Source organism: Acanthaster planci, linkage group LG10 (assembly GCF_054643075.1).
Source record: "Acanthaster planci isolate LZ-2023a linkage group LG10, COTS_SCS, whole genome shotgun sequence".
NCBI lineage: Eukaryota > Metazoa > Echinodermata > Asteroidea > Valvatida > Acanthasteridae > Acanthaster > Acanthaster planci.
The window spans coordinates 20,111,697-20,127,069 of record NC_141786.1 but is presented as its reverse complement, the minus strand read 5'-3'; the positions used below and the strand labels follow the sequence as shown (position 1 = coordinate 20,127,069).

Sequence of the window (15,373 nt, the reverse complement as noted above, 5' to 3'; positions counted from 1 at the left end):
GAGGTTGACAGTGCGGCAGAGAGGGGCACACTATTTTAGGTTCAGCAGGATTGTTTAGCCACAGGGACAGTGATAAATTTGTTGATGGAAAATTTCCACCATGTGAAAGATGTGGTAGAGTTTACATGCAAATGGCACACTGTTGGCAATGATCATAAAATATGTAACGAAGTAAAGCAAATGGCACACTGTTGGCGATGATCATAAAATATGGAACTAAGTAAAGCAAATGGCGCACTGTTGGCAATGATCATAAAATATGTAACGAAGTAAAGCAAATGGCACACTGTTGGCAATGATCATAAAATATGTAACTAAGTAAAGCAAATGGCACACTGTTGGCGATGATCATAAAATATGTAACTAAGTAAAGCAAATGGCACACTGTTGGCAATGATCATAAAATATGTAACTAAGTAAAGCAAATGACGCACCTGTAGATTTTCCTTCCTCGTACAAGTCATCAGAACAGGAAAAAACAAGGCTTGAGACTTCTGGCCTAAGATGTGGTGAGTTCGTTTGCCTCAACATTCCAACTGAAGGAGTGGTCAGTGCCTGCATCCAATAAGAAAACTGAGTTCAGGGATGATGAACTGCTGGGAGGTATCGGCGATGCCACAGAGGATGGTGGTTGCCGATACTTTCAAGATCAAGATAAGATTTGCAACCTTGGAGTAGGATTGGTTTCACATTGGTATAATCAATTGACAAAATGCCAGATGGCAACTGGTAAAACACTCTTAGTGTCAAACTGCTATATCCTAGCTTAGGCACAAGAGGACCGGTCACAGACAGGATGTGATCTTGTGTGAGTTTACAAGGTTAGTATCCTGAGTAGGAGTGTATCATCCAAGATACTTAAGTTTAGGGGGAGCTGTGGACTATATTCTCTGTAAAAACCAATCCCATGGCCCACTGCAGTAATCAAAGAGGCTTTTAACCATGTTAACAGTCGCCAAAATACATTAAATGTACCTGATCAAAAACGGTTGAGGTGAGCTTTTATCTTTAAACTTTCTTTCAATCTTTAAACTTATACTTCAATGATACAAATTGGTGAAGTAAATATATGAACAGGTGAAGCATGTGGTAAGAATTTCAGGGAAGATCAATGGTGAACATGCATTCCTTGGTGCATGACACTGCCTAATTCTCACTGCATTCCACTGTGCTTCAGTCCAATATTATGCATACCAGTCGTCTAGTAGCCACGCCCTTGGTTACATTCCATAAAAGGTCAATGAGGTCATCAAGTGGCCAAACAAACAATTTTTGATTCGAAGCCGCGTTCCACATCCTGTACTACTTGACTCAAAGGATTGTCAACAGAAACTGCACTGCCAAGCCGGTCGTCGTACAAACACGTACATACACACAGTCTAGCCATGCGCAGTGCTTACTGAGAGTAGTGGGTACATGATGTATGTAGTTGAATGTATTAAGGAATTTAATTGTTCATGTTGTAGGGCTGAGGTGGCTATGCCTCGGTACCTAGCTATGAGCATTGGTACATGTATGCCTTTTTACTGCTACGTTATGATTTTGGTTATGAAACGTATGTTTGATAGCCTTTTTGTGACAATAATTTTTTGGTGGGGGTGTTTTGGAGCACGCGGGCAGTGGACACAAATCTAAAACTTTCATTTTCATGTTCTATAACTCAGGTAATACCAACATATATTTTGGTCCTGTTTCCAACAGGGGATATTCTCAGTAAATGCCTCAGATCACGGGCTCCCTCATCAATAATGGCTGCCCCCTGGAGCCATGCTGACTGGAGTTCCTATCCATCCTGCGTAGTGGCACCTTTGGTGGAAATAGCACCTCAATCATTGTTTACAAATGATAAATCCTCATTACCCATTTGGCTTAATGGTTAATTGAGTCGCTACCAACAAGACTGGGTTTGATTGGACACTGCCCATGAAAACAGGTTTTTCCAGCTGATGAGGGGGTGTTTCAGATGGATATTCATAACGCTGGGCCTCCCAAGTGAGACACGTTGAGGGGTAAAGATGCAGAAGGTACATGTACTGTGACTACATGTCAGGACATGCATAAGTGAGCGAGGGGACTCTTTATTTGGGAAAACATTTTCTTCAATTAGAAATCGTGATTAAAATTTGTCTTTTTCTGCAAGCTCTAGCCTGATTAATTTCCAATTTCAGAATTTTCAAAATTTTAAGCGAAGCCAGCATTTAATTTATTGAAATAAGGTACGAATAAGAACAAACATTTTGGAAATGTGAAGTTTGAGTTTTTCAGTCAATATCCACACTCATTTTTGTGTGTACACAAAAAAATCACAGCTTGCCCTGCATTATGCTTGTACATAAAACATCTCAAACTATCCCTGCTTCAAGCAAAGTTTTCTTTCCTTTGAAGAGTCCGATAGAATCCAAATTTACCTGTACATGTATATATTGAAATGTTTCAAATAACATTTTCTTCAACTTCGCTTCTAGAAGAAAATAGCAAACATAGTTGAAAGGTTTATGAGCCTTGATCCCTGTAAAGCAGACCTACTGGACCAAGCCCTACATTTATGCACACTGTAGACAGACCACACCCATGGTCGCTATGCGCTAATGACAGCCATAATGCCAGTCAGCTTGGTAGCTGGGGCAGGCAGTACCGGTATGGCGCCTCCTGCAGTTTTTATGGACAAAAGGTTTAGAAATGAAAACAACACTACAGCCTACAGGTCCAGAATCAAGATGTAATAGGCCTACATGTTCATGTACCCACCAGAACTGTGGGGTCCATCATCCAGCCATGGAGGTAGGACAAGACCTCCATGATCCAGCACGCAGTCTCCCCTGGGAGCGCAGCGGACGGGACGAACATTTCGGGTAGCATAATTAATCTTACTAGTTACAGCCTCACTAAATCACCAAATAACTTGAGATATCCGAGTATCTTCTCTGTAATTACATGATAATAAAATGCCACTCTCCTTTTTTTAAAATTCTAAAACAAATTATGAAATACCGCAGATTATTGTAGCGATGGCCTGACATGTGTCTCAGCTCAGATCAGTGGATCTCGCGATGCGCAAACTGTCGACACGTCACATGCACAGCACGCGCGCAGCTAGCCATTCAAGTACTTAATGATAGCGCCCTCAAGGAAGGTTTCGTTCAACGGAAAAATCCTTCGGTGCATCGAAAAGGGTTTTTTTTCAAGCCCGTTTAAACTGTTGTGTATTTATTTTAATTTCCGTTCAGATAGATGCTTTTAAAAATATTACTTATATATATCAATGTTATAGATTAGTTTCTAGCGTCTTTTATATTTCAATTAAGCACCAAAGTCTGAACTGCTTTTTTTTCAAAATGAAACCTTTACATGGGATATAGGTGGTGCCCATCGTTAAAATGTGTGGCCAACATTTGGCCCTCTTGGAACTTTCACAACATCAATAGAATGAGCGCTTTGAGGAAAAGGTTTGGACCACTTTGGATCAGCGGGGAGAAAGGAATAGCATGCATTATTAACTATTTCACGATGTTGACATTTATTAATGCGGCACAGAAATAAAAAAGACATCTCCAAACCCGCTTTAAAACCCTGGGACACGGTATGAAATTTTTTACACGGTCTCGGGAGCGGCCTTGCCAGGTGAGTCCGTATCATGTCTCAGGGTGGCAGAGCCCCGAGTCCGTGCTAAAAGTATACAAATGCTTCAGTGGTTGTCCCCTAGCGTCTACAGTTCTTAAAAACCACTAAAGGTACATCACAGTACCGTGGGGGGGGCCGTAATCCCAGGCTATCCCGACCTGAGGGGGGGGGCTTCGCCATGCGCCAGCCAAGCCGCACTTCCACCACAACACCCCCCAACCAAAATAACCTTCAAAGACAGCCGAAAGAGGCCTCTGACAAGTTTTGTTTTGTAAATAATCCATTAGATTGTACACAAGGGGCCACATAGCACACAGTCCTATGGGAGTTGCATTAAATCCTGTTTCTCAACCCACCTCGATAGGCCACTACGTAGACCGACGCCGGCTAAATAAAACTTTAATTACATTTTTAACCCCTTCTTTGCCACACAGTGTGACAATTGACATCACGTGCTCAAAAATGTTCTAAAGACGATCCCAAGTCGATCCCAAATAAAACCTGAAAGTAAGAGGTCACGCAGCGGGCTTCCGGAACCCTCGCGGGGTCCGCCTATGGGGATTTTATACCGTCGGGGCCGTCCTATCACGTACCATATATTTTGGAAGGATAAATCCTGAGGCCATTCAATGAAACACTCATGCTGGAATTTTACCTTTGACTTCCTCAACCAATATTAGGAAAAGTCACCCCAGTAGAAATTGGTAAAAGATTTTACTACCTTTTACGTCCGGCGATATCGTACCTAGATCTCTCCGTGTTCATGCTCGTTTATTTTGTTTTCATTCCCCGTGCTTACGTGAAAATGAGATTGTAAAAGGTTGCTAACAGTTTTACCTACCTGTAGTCGATGGATTCCGTGTTCCATTGATTTGACATAACGAAGTTAGTGTTGTGAGCAAAAATTTGATATAATATTAGAAACATTCGTAAAAGTAGCTTTATCGCTCTAAGTTTCTTATCTTATAGCCACCTGCAGTCATGTGAAAAAATGTTCGTCTAGTTTCGGCTTTTACCGTATTCCCAGCAAGAAATGAGACCGACGGGTACCCCAATCCCTGTACAAATTCCAGACTATTGTTACTTAACACATCCCCCAAGATGTCTGAAAGGAATTCCCCAGATTCCTGCGAGACAATGACCAACACAAAGCAGGGGGGGGTTCTCTCCGTCTCATACCTTGCTGCATATATTTTACCGACAGACCACCATAAAATTTCAAACCGTAAATGTTCGTCTGCCTGCAAGACCACTGCGCTAGCCCGTTTCTTCATATATTTTAGATTTTCGGAGGGGATGGGTGAATTTTGGCAGGATGTTTCTCTTTTAGGTCAGGTATTTTTTCAGTTTCTAAAAACTGATATACTGGTAAATAATTTCCAGAGCCCCTTTTTCCAAGTTGGATTTTTAATTAAAGAAATAACTGAAGAAAAACAACTTAAAAATTCTAAAATCTTTGCACGTGATTTTTCCTATACCAGGGTTCCGGAAGCGCGCAATCAGGGGTCAACTTTGAGGCACTATTCATAATGGATAAATTAATGACGCATAAATGAATGAAAAGGCGGCCCGTACTCGACCTTCAAGTTTGTTTCCAGGATATTAATATTACGAACATTTAACGCAAGCCTGGCAACAACGATTGGAGGTTGAGAAGTGGCCCCGGCTGGAGCTTATTGTCGTGAGGGAAGGAAAAATTCCAAATTCCACGGAGCCGCTAGACGGGGAGGCTTCAATATACATTCTACATGAATCCTTGTTCACTTTCTAAGCATGGACGTATCTACACGTTAGCCATTTCTTTGGCACTTCTTCCAGGAACTTCATATTGATTATGTCATAATAGATAGTTCCAGGTTCCCGGGATCTATTTGTCGAGGAAGGGACAAGGGTTGATCCTAGGTCTCTGGCTTTATAACTCTTCTTGAACATGGGTGATTGGGTAAAGCTTAAATTTCTTTTTGTTTTTCAACTCCAAACAGTGCCACGTGGCATTGCAGCTACACGCACCGGCAATCGATTGGTGGTTGTCGAGGAGAATGCATCCATAGATGATAAATGTTGGAATCTCTTTTCCACGCTTGGTGATTTGATTATTTTCTCCGCTAATCTAGAGAGCAAAATAAGCACTTTCCCGCTAATCAACAGGGATAAAGATATCAACATTTTCAAAGTTAGAGATGTCAACAGCAATGTTTCTTCATTACTTAGTGTCTTAGGGTGATTGGTATCCTGAAATTTATAAAGAACAGTAAAATAAATCAGTTATGAAAATCAGACATGGTATCAATAATTGTTATCGATTTTGATGAGTCTATTTTATGCCAGTGAAGGTAAAACCTCTCCATTTTGCGGATATTTGTTTCTGCACAAGCTGTTCAACATTTATAGTAAACTAGGTTCAGTTATCAGGGCTGATGGGTAACATTTTTTACATTAACTTTTCGACCACAACTGTGTAGTTAGCTCGATTCAAATCCGAGGGACCTGCGTTCCTTATACAGTATAAATCTATGATGGCTCATCTTTTAAAGATGGCTTTGTTTGCGTAGGTCGTAGCAGTAACTCCGATTGGAACGGTATAAGATAAAGTACTGATTAACAAAGGAATAATTGGCGGGTATTACACCGCCCAAAACACTGCACAAGAATCAATGCATTGTACATGAATTGTTTTATGTTATATGATATTCGTTTACGTGCGGCTAACGAAATCTTGTTTATTCTACTATTGTGACGTAGTTTGGTTGCAGAAAGCGTGCAACCTAATACAATAGACATAGATGTACATATTTCTTTCCTGAATAGATTGTATTGAATTGATTGTACTAGACTTTTATCCCGGCGTTCAAAATGCAGGTTTGTCTGCTCTTGTATCATGAATGGTCTAACATGTCATCCTGTGTGTCCTGTACTATAAATCCTGTTTCCACAATAGAGCTTTCCTTTCCAAGCTCACATGCGTCAATCAATTAGAGTGGGTGTTGTTATGACGCGCTGACTGATCAAAGTCCGTACCCTGCCATCGAATGTTACGGCTGCAGCTTGAAATGACGTGCGCCTTTGCAAGCCACTGCCTAGCGGCTGCAGCAAAAACATATCAACCAGTTCGTTACTGCTAGCCATAGCCAAGCATTTGGAGACGCAGCCTCGCATCGCACTGAAGTTGAAGGTCGCCAACCTGTGATATTGTTGTTTACAATAATACAGCGCCATAAATTGCACCACATAGACTCCGTGTATACGTGACCCGACACATAGCTGCCTACTAGCTTTGGACGCCATTTTGTGGATCGCTAAAATAATTCTCCTTCCAACGAGAGATATCTTGCCCGAAAAATTCACCGTGGCACAACCATCAGATACAATTGGTAAGTTGACGAACGTAGAGGCTCAATAAACGTTCTGGATTAGCCATGGGAACAACAATATGTAAGGTGCTCTCTGTGATGAAGCAAACGTGCAGTGATTGATGCTTGCCAAAGCACAACAGGGACAGTGGTGGACATGTTGTTATGTGGTAATGTTATTCATTCTCCATTGAGAAGTGCAAAAGCAGGGTGTGAGTTAACATGGTCATGGCAGTTGGGGAAGAGGAGGGGCGTGTCAGCAATATCCCCACGGGGGGAGGGAAAGCTTAGCCCCTTTTTAAAGAAGCTCGCTGGTACCATATGGACGGGATGGGCGATGGGTTGAACAAAACACATCAACTCACCTCAGCCTCATTCGATTTTAGCTGTGTGGAGTAGTTATGTCAGGTTATGAATGTACCAACCGATTTGTTGCTTCATCAAGGAATGATTAGGCCTACTGTATTGAAATACACGACTAACTTAAAGTTAATGTATGAGCGTAACACTGTAGAGGTTGGGGGAATTGGGGGTCTGAACACACACCGCACACTTTCTGGTAAATGGGGATGGGCCGCCAAATTATCCAAGCACCGCGCCGTTAGGTGCACAACACCACTGCGTGTTATTCATAGGTCATTTCAATATCAAAACTTTTAAACGTCAAAAGTAAAGAAAGACACCTGTAAAGCTCAATTTTTCTATGACGTAATGCACAAGAGTTAATCTTTTTTTTGGATGAACGGGTGTCGCCGATACCACTTCTTTTATTTACCCAAAGACGCAGGCAATCTCTCCCCCCCCCCCCACTGGCTTGCATGAATTTAAACCAGAGCTTTGGATAGCACCCTGCTTGATGAAGGCATATTGCTACAGGAAAACCTGTCGGGGCTCTACTGAAATGATCTACAGGAATTTACCCTGACAGTAATTCACGTAAAACGATGTATTTACCCATGGATGGTTTTCGCACACATAAGTAGACTTTCGTTTCATTTATCGATGGTGAATAATGTTGATTTTCATTTAATTAAAGACCTTTTAATGGTTTTCTTTGAACCAGAAAATGACTACAGGATCAGCAGTGAGTTCAGCTCTAGAGACGATCAGCAGGCATTATCTTGAATGCCCCATTTGTAGTGAGAGATTCCAACGACCCAAGATACTGGACTGTCTGCATAGTTTCTGTGAGCAATGTCTGCTGACATACTGCAGCACGAAGCACCAGGGCTGTACAGAGATTCCTTGCCCCGTGTGTCGACAAGAGACACAACTTCCACAGGCGGGGGCTAGAGGCCTGAAAACCAACTTTTATCTGATCGGTCTGGTTGAGGAGATTGAACTACAGGAAAAGTTGGTGTGTTCGGGTGAGACGAAGCTGCTCTGTGAGACATGTGATGATGGCAGTGAGGCAACGCATCGCTGTCTGGACTGTGAACAGAATATCTGCTCACGTTGTCGAAGTACACAGCTACGGACTGTTGTTTCAGCAAATCACACTATACCCCCATTAGAGGAAATTCGTCAAGGGAAGATAAAAATGACAAAGAAGTCCGAAAAATATTGTCCAACGTGTTCAACCCACGAGGGTGAAGGGACGCGATTCTTCTGCACAACTTGCGAGACATTTAATAATCTGCCGAGATTGTACTGTGATAGACCACTGCAAACCGCAACACGCATACATTGATAGAAAACAGGCCACTTCAACATACAAAGAGTCATTAGCTGACTTGTTTTCCCCCCTCGAGAAGATCCTGAATGAACTCCAAGAATCTCTTGAGATAGTTTCAAAAATGAAACACGACCTCGATATCAGAGTAGAAAACGTAATTTCAGTAGTGCATACCAAGGCAGCTGAGATAAGAGCAGAGGTCACTGCTCAAGAAAATCGCATCATCCTTGAAATCACAAATATCCAAAGCAATCGTCTGCAAAAACTTGCAGAATATGAGAAAACAATGAGTTTGGCATCGGAAAGAATACAGCATTCATTGGAGACAGCAAGAGAGGTGACAAGGACGGCAGCGGATAGTGAGTTCCTCTCACTCTACGCACCAATCAACAAAGACTTGAGATTGTTGGCAGGTCAAACTATTCCCAGAGTTGACAAGAGGCTTGGATTTCTGAAGTTCAAGCCAAGTGAGGGCGTAGGTGACATCAGTCTGGGCAAGGTGGTGACGGAAGGAAAGTGGGAGCAGCGATGTGAGTTTGGTAACAAGGGAAGTGTTCAAGAAGAGTTCTATGGGGCTTGTAACATTGCTGCTCGTCAGCCTGATGAGGTTGCAGTGGCTGACTACTTGAACAAACGAGTTGTGATCTGCAGCATCGATGGTAATCAGAAAAGCACAATCCCGATGGAAGGATGTAAGTTTGGATAGAAACTGCTCACAACGATACACTGGTGCTTTGTTTATTGTGAATAATTCATGATCTATTTTGGAATTACGATGTCAAACAGTGATGTATTCTGCCTGATGTGTGTGTTGGGGGCAAATTCAAAAGCAAAATGCTTTTTCAACATGATGGTAGGAAGACAAAATGTCGAAAGCCTTAGGCCTACTCACAGTCCCAACTCCCTTGCCTCAATTTCTTGGTGTTATTTTCTAAGGGTTTGTTAATGTTTGATAAATACTTGTAAATACACTGATTACTTTCTTCTTACTCACCTATGACGTAATCTAAAACAAACAGGCTAAACAACCCGTCGGTTGGCTGCAAGTTGCCGCCGCTGGATACGCCACTGGTGTCAAGCAACATAGCAAATCTAAAGGCTTTTGGCAGAGTCACATGGTACCTAGACGGAGGAGGCTCTAAGAGAAAAAATGATTGGCATATTCATTTTTCCAGATATTGCAGTAAAGTTTATTTAGAGAATTTTCTTCTCTCCAAAAAGACTACACGGCGGCTTAATTGTACAATACCTGGATTCTTAAAAAAAATCCAGTGAACCTCAATTCCGGATCCAACATTTTTTTAAACATTCAGGCAAATATATGTCAAATGACGACAAAACAGATATACGCTTCCAATTCACTGCAACAAATGTTGGACACGTTGCATCTACACAATGGCTCATGATCAACATTTCTTCCCGTAAAGGCTCAATGCGCATTTCTGTTTTTGTGAAGTATATATTTGCCAGCGTTCATTTGTCCATGTTTAAATACTATGCAGCACAGGTAGTGAGCGGTAACGAGGAGAACGCCCTCTTGCTCCTTATTTTGACGAAAAAATTACTTTCTTTTCCTAAAGTTCGTTGCCACACGACCGAGAGTTCTAGTGTATTAATATTACGAACATTTTAACGCAAGCCTGGCAACAACGAAGGTTGAGAAGGGGCTCCAGCTGGGCTTATTGTCGTGAGAGAAGGAAACATTCCAAATTCCACGGACTCGCAAGACAGGGAGGGGGAGGCTTCAATATACATTCTACATGAATCCTTGTTCACTTGCTGTGCATGGACGTAGCTACACGTTAAGCCGCTTCTTTGAACTTCTTCCAGGAACTTTATGTTGATTGATTCATAATAAATAATTCCAGGTTCCCGGGATCTATTGGTCAAGGAAGGGACAAGGGTTGATCCTAGGTCTCTGGCTTTAGAACTCTTCATGAACGTAGTTGGTTGGTTCATGCTTTTCTTTTTTTGTCTTTCAACTCCAAACAGGGCCACGTGGCGTTGCACCTACACGCACTGACAATCGGTTGGTGGTTGTTGAGCAGAACGCATCCCACGTGAAAGTCTTTGACAAGGGCAACACGCTGGCTTTCCAGTTCCCCACAGTGCCACCGAGTGAGGTCGGTAAGACCGCAGTGGACCTCCGGAGTGTAGCTGTCAAGACGGATGGGACCATTGTGGTTGGTGATGTCAAGAAGATTGTGCTGACCGAACACAGCCACACTGATGGCGAACTCAGAAGCCTCATCCCAGTCAAAATTAAACCTTGTTATGTGGCTGTTGACAGCAATGATCGAGTTGTAATCAGTGACTGGGAACAACAGTCAGTCGGTGTTGTTGATGGGAATGGTGATACACTGTTCACCATCAAACCTACCATCGATGGTGAGGTAGTTAGATACTTTACTACTGTATGCGCAGATAGCACAGGCATCTATGTTGCAATGCATAATGATGATGATGACACCGGTCATATCCACCACTATGACCATCGAGGTGGCTTTCTCCACTGCATCGCACAGGGTCTGTTCAACCCCCAGGGAATCACATTCACAGCAGATGGGCAACTGGCAGTTGCAGACTTGTACTCAGTGAAGATTTATGACTTTGTTTAAAGGCAACATGACCTTTTCATTTTTTTAAATGTTAATATTTATCATGACGTAGGTAATTGACATTGTAACGGTTATTTGCATATCTGTAGGTAAAGTTGTTACTTTCGGCTGACCTCCTTGATTGTTTCCTGCACAAGGAAGGGTGGAACATGCATCTAAACCTCTACCAAATAAAAAAAAAAATAAGTCCCAAGACTCGTTTTGACAGTGGACAGATTTACTGGATTATCCGTATGGTTCTATAGTTGCCCCTTGTACTATGTCGTGATACGAAGTAAGCCGTACGTTATCAGTAATCAAGAAGTCTTGGGGACGTATCAAGAACCAGACCCGTAATACGACAGCTCTCCAGGAAGTTTGTGAGAGAGCTGTTAAAGGGTGCCCTAATTGAGGTTGTTTAATTACTCCTGTTTGTTTGTTTGCACATGACATATGATCTGGTTGTCAGTAACGAAATCGTACAGTCTAAAGGAAAACCCTCTTGGGTATTTCATGATTTTTGTGATAAAGTCTGAAGTGTAGGGACATTGCTGTTGCAGTATGAATAAAATGTACGTAGTCTGTGTTTGATAGAAGAGCTTTGCACATCGACTGCTTTCATGTAATACTTTGTTCCTTCAAGAAATGGAATTTCTTCCCTCTAGGCGGTAGTTTCTGAGGCTGCCTACATGTATGTATGACAGTACCCCGGGTAGTTAGTTGGGTCAATACATCAAAGTTGAGTATTACAAGCGAACTCTTGTGTGTCTCTCTACGTCTACATACCACGTCCGGTGCTTGTTGCATTCACGTTGAGAATGGCTTCCCTGTCCCGTCCCATTTCAACCATGTTGATCCTATAATTCTAGATATCCGTTTTCTTCCCTATCACATTAGTACTTTGCAACTAAATTGAAATCCGTAGAGAGAGTATCTCGAACGCAAAGCCTGTGTACATATTAATACGCCTTTAGTTTTGTTTTTGGTAGCCAACCTGTTACGGGAATCCAAACAAACTGACCTCAGGAAAGAGCTTGGCCTTTTGCGCAGAATGCTGGTTTTTCAGAGCTTTTAAGCGCACAGATCCGGAGCGTTAGGTCTGAGGGAACTTTGCTGGAGCGTAAAGAGCGAAATTCAGAGACTTGTGGGTCATTTTACGAGATCGACAAAGAATGAATAATCTGGTCACACCCAAGTACCGTTGTTGTCCCAACTCAAGATTACCATTCCAACCAATAGGTGCATTGTGGCCGATCACACTGCGTTAATAAACGTTGTTACGATCCGACTGTACGAACTGTCAGTCCCTAGAAACAAATTGTTTCTCTACGTGTACAAATAGTTGAATTGGAGTTAAAAGGAAGACTGAATTGACAAAGCCGGAAGTTGAAGTTTGTGTCACTGAAGCTTCAGGCCTACAAACGTATCGTAAAAACCAGCGTCGGTCTATGTTGTACTGTTCCCCATACATTGATCGTGCATCTTTACTTTACACCACACCCTGTCGGCGCCATTTTTCAAAAACACATCGAGTTTAAACTGTCAAAACTCTCGTACGGGTGCGAGTTTTTCTTTGCAGTACCGGAACAATCTCACCAAACGTCTTCACAAATCAACTGATTCAGTTTAATTAAAAGTAAAGCTGACTTCTGGATGTTAAGTGAAGCAACTGTTGTTGCACAGCTCTTGCAATAAATTGATTAGTATATTTTACAATGTATAGCTAGACCTATAGAATAGATGTAGTCTTGAGGATAAAATCAGACACTTGGCAAATGTAAATGACTTTCCGAACAACTCCGTAGTTAGCTCAATTAAAATCACAGGACATGTTCGTATCTTACAATGTTGAGCTATGATGGCGCTTCTTTCTTTACAGATGGGTTGATTTGCTGAGGTTGTAGCAGTAACTCCAGTTTTGAACGCTGTTAGATAAAGTACTGATTGACGAAGGAATGTTGAGGAGTATAAAACCGCCAATTACACTGCACAGGCTGATGGCCAAGGTGAAGGGGATAGGTACAAGACGAGTCAGCACGTTTGGAAAAAAGAGACAAATTTCATGAAAGAATAATCCTGCTCCTTAGTAACAAAACATTATACATTTTTAAACGTAGAATGAACCTTCGAGTAAAATGTGAATTTCAGAGAGCGGAAACCTTTTTTGAGAGTGATTACTGACCTGCAATATGAATTAGCGTTGAAGTAAAAACACAAAGGACGTTTTCCTCATCAGTCTTATGTTGTTTGTTGTTCCAGACGTCATCACCTACACATTCATTTAATTGATTCATTTATTGTACAAGACCTCTCCTTGATACATGTGAGATTTGTCTTCAAGAATAAAATAGTTACAAACGACTGTTCCCGTGGGCCGTCTTTGTTTATCTGAATTACTGTCTGTGGTGTTGTTGTGATTCTCCCCAGGCAGTCGCTCACGCTGACGGAAAGGCTCATTTGGTATTTTGGAAAAATTATAGAGCTTTGTGGAACCTCTATGGGCGCCCTTTTTACACTGCTTTATTTTTGTAAATTTATCTGAAACACATGACAATAAATACAGTACCAGGGTAATGGTGCAGTGACGTGTGACTGAACATGTCCGTATCCAGTTTCCTAGTCTTACGGCTGCGGTATGAAATAACAAATTTGCTTATGCAAGCCACTGCCTAACGGCTGCAGCCATTTCATATTAGCCTGTTTGGTACTGCTAGCCATAGCCAATCATTTCATAGCCAACCTCTCATCTGAAGTTGAAGGTCACCAACCTGTGACATTATTGTTTACGTCGTGAGTGGTGCTCATGAGTCAATTCACAGACGTGTGTAGCCACGCACATACATGTAGGCCTACGCCATGTTCCAGGAAGTGGATTGCTAAAATAATTCTCTTTGCAACGACCGGAAAAAACTTGGCAACATTTTTAAGGCTGACAAACACAGACGCTTTATGAGCGTTCATTCAACGCGGTGAGTAGAATTACAGCATTTAAGACACTCCATATATGACGAATCAAAGTGCAGTGGTCGATGCTTGGCAAAGGAGAAGAGGGACAGTGGACTGGTGGACATGTTGTATTGTGGTGATGTTATGCATTTTCCATCACGAAATGTAAAGGGCAGGATATGACTATAGCATAGTTATGATAGTAGGGGAAGAGGAGGGCGTGTCAGCAATCACCCCAAAAGGAGGGAGGAGTAGCTCTGTTTTAAGCAAAGTCGCTTGTATCTTATTGACGCGATGGCCGATGGGTTGAGAGAGACACCTCAACTCTCCACAGCCTCATTCGATTTTCAGCTGTGTGAAGAAGTTATGTCAGGGCCAATACACCAATCACTTCAGTGCGTCACCAATTATTGATTACAGTATGGACATACTCGACTAAACTGGAGTTTAAAGTTTATACAATTATGAGCGTTAGACTGTAGAGGTTGGAGGAAATGGGTGTCTGATGAGCATTGCACATCTTCTGGTAAATGGAGATGAGCTGTCAAATTATCTCAGCGCCGTTAGGCGTTGCACAACACAACTGTGTATTATAAATAGGTCATTTATGTATGAAAACGTTTTTAAAAAATACACGTGAAGCTCAATTTTTTGTATGAGGCAATGCACAAAAATGGTCAATCATTTTGATGAACGGGTGTTATCCCCAGCAAGAAATGAGACCGAGGGGTACCCCCCAACATGTCCAATCCCTATACACATTACAAACTATTGTTACTTAACACACCCCCCCCCCCAGATGTCTGAAACGAATTCCCCAGATTCCAGCGAGACAATGACCAACCACAAAGCAGGGGGGTTTCTCTCCGTCTTTATACCTTGCTGCATATGACGCGTGTTGCCCTCACAGCTTCTTTTATTTGCCAAGGACGCAGACAACCCCCTCCCCCCGCTTCATGGCCATGATGAATTTAAATTTAACCAGAGCTTTAGTTAGCACCCTGCTTGCCGAAGGCATATTACTACAGGAGAATCTGCCGGGGCTCTGTTTAATTGACCTACAGGGATTTACCCTGACAGTAATTGATGTAAAACAAGGAAAGTTGTGCAAAGTATGTTTGAGCGTATTTTTCCAATGGTTTTCATACACATTAGGAGAGACCTAATCTGCACGTTCTCATTTA

General features: G+C 42.0%; 2 protein-coding genes, 1 long non-coding RNA gene and 1 pseudogene across 16 annotated transcripts in view; 3 read left to right on the top strand and 1 right to left on the bottom strand.

The window, feature by feature from the left end:
- LOC147797972 (uncharacterized) overlaps positions 1–15,373 on the top strand; it is a 224,158-nt gene that overhangs the window by 39,733 nt on the left and 169,052 nt on the right. The window lies entirely within an intron of this gene.
- LOC147797978 (uncharacterized) overlaps positions 1–15,373 on the bottom strand; it is a 76,187-nt gene that overhangs the window by 28,493 nt on the left and 32,321 nt on the right. For 5 of the 12 annotated variants that reach the window (XR_015426753.1, XR_015426754.1, XR_015426755.1 and 2 more), the window contains exons 1-2: positions 2,749–3,035; positions 435–555 (exon numbers count right to left, since the gene is read on the bottom strand). The exons of 6 other annotated variants lie outside the window; for them this stretch is intronic. The gene's annotated coding sequence lies outside the window, so the exon portion shown is untranslated. Of the gene's footprint in view, positions 1–434; positions 556–2,748; positions 3,066–15,373 lie in introns of those variants that run through there. One more of the 12 variants, XR_015426761.1, reaches the window with a different exon arrangement.
- Positions 6,819–11,839, top strand: LOC147797979 (E3 ubiquitin-protein ligase TRIM56-like; annotated as a pseudogene). The gene is made up of 3 exons (XR_015426752.1): positions 6,819–6,992; positions 8,035–9,338; positions 10,639–11,839. The product of XR_015426752.1 is annotated as an E3 ubiquitin-protein ligase TRIM56-like (transcript).
- The window catches only part of LOC147797977 (E3 ubiquitin-protein ligase TRIM33-like), a 43,655-nt gene continuing 42,352 nt past the window's right edge, over positions 14,071–15,373 (top strand). The window contains exon 1 of the mRNA XM_087142329.1: positions 14,071–14,212. The gene's annotated coding sequence lies outside the window, so the exon portion shown is untranslated. The remainder of the gene's footprint in view (positions 14,213–15,373) is intronic.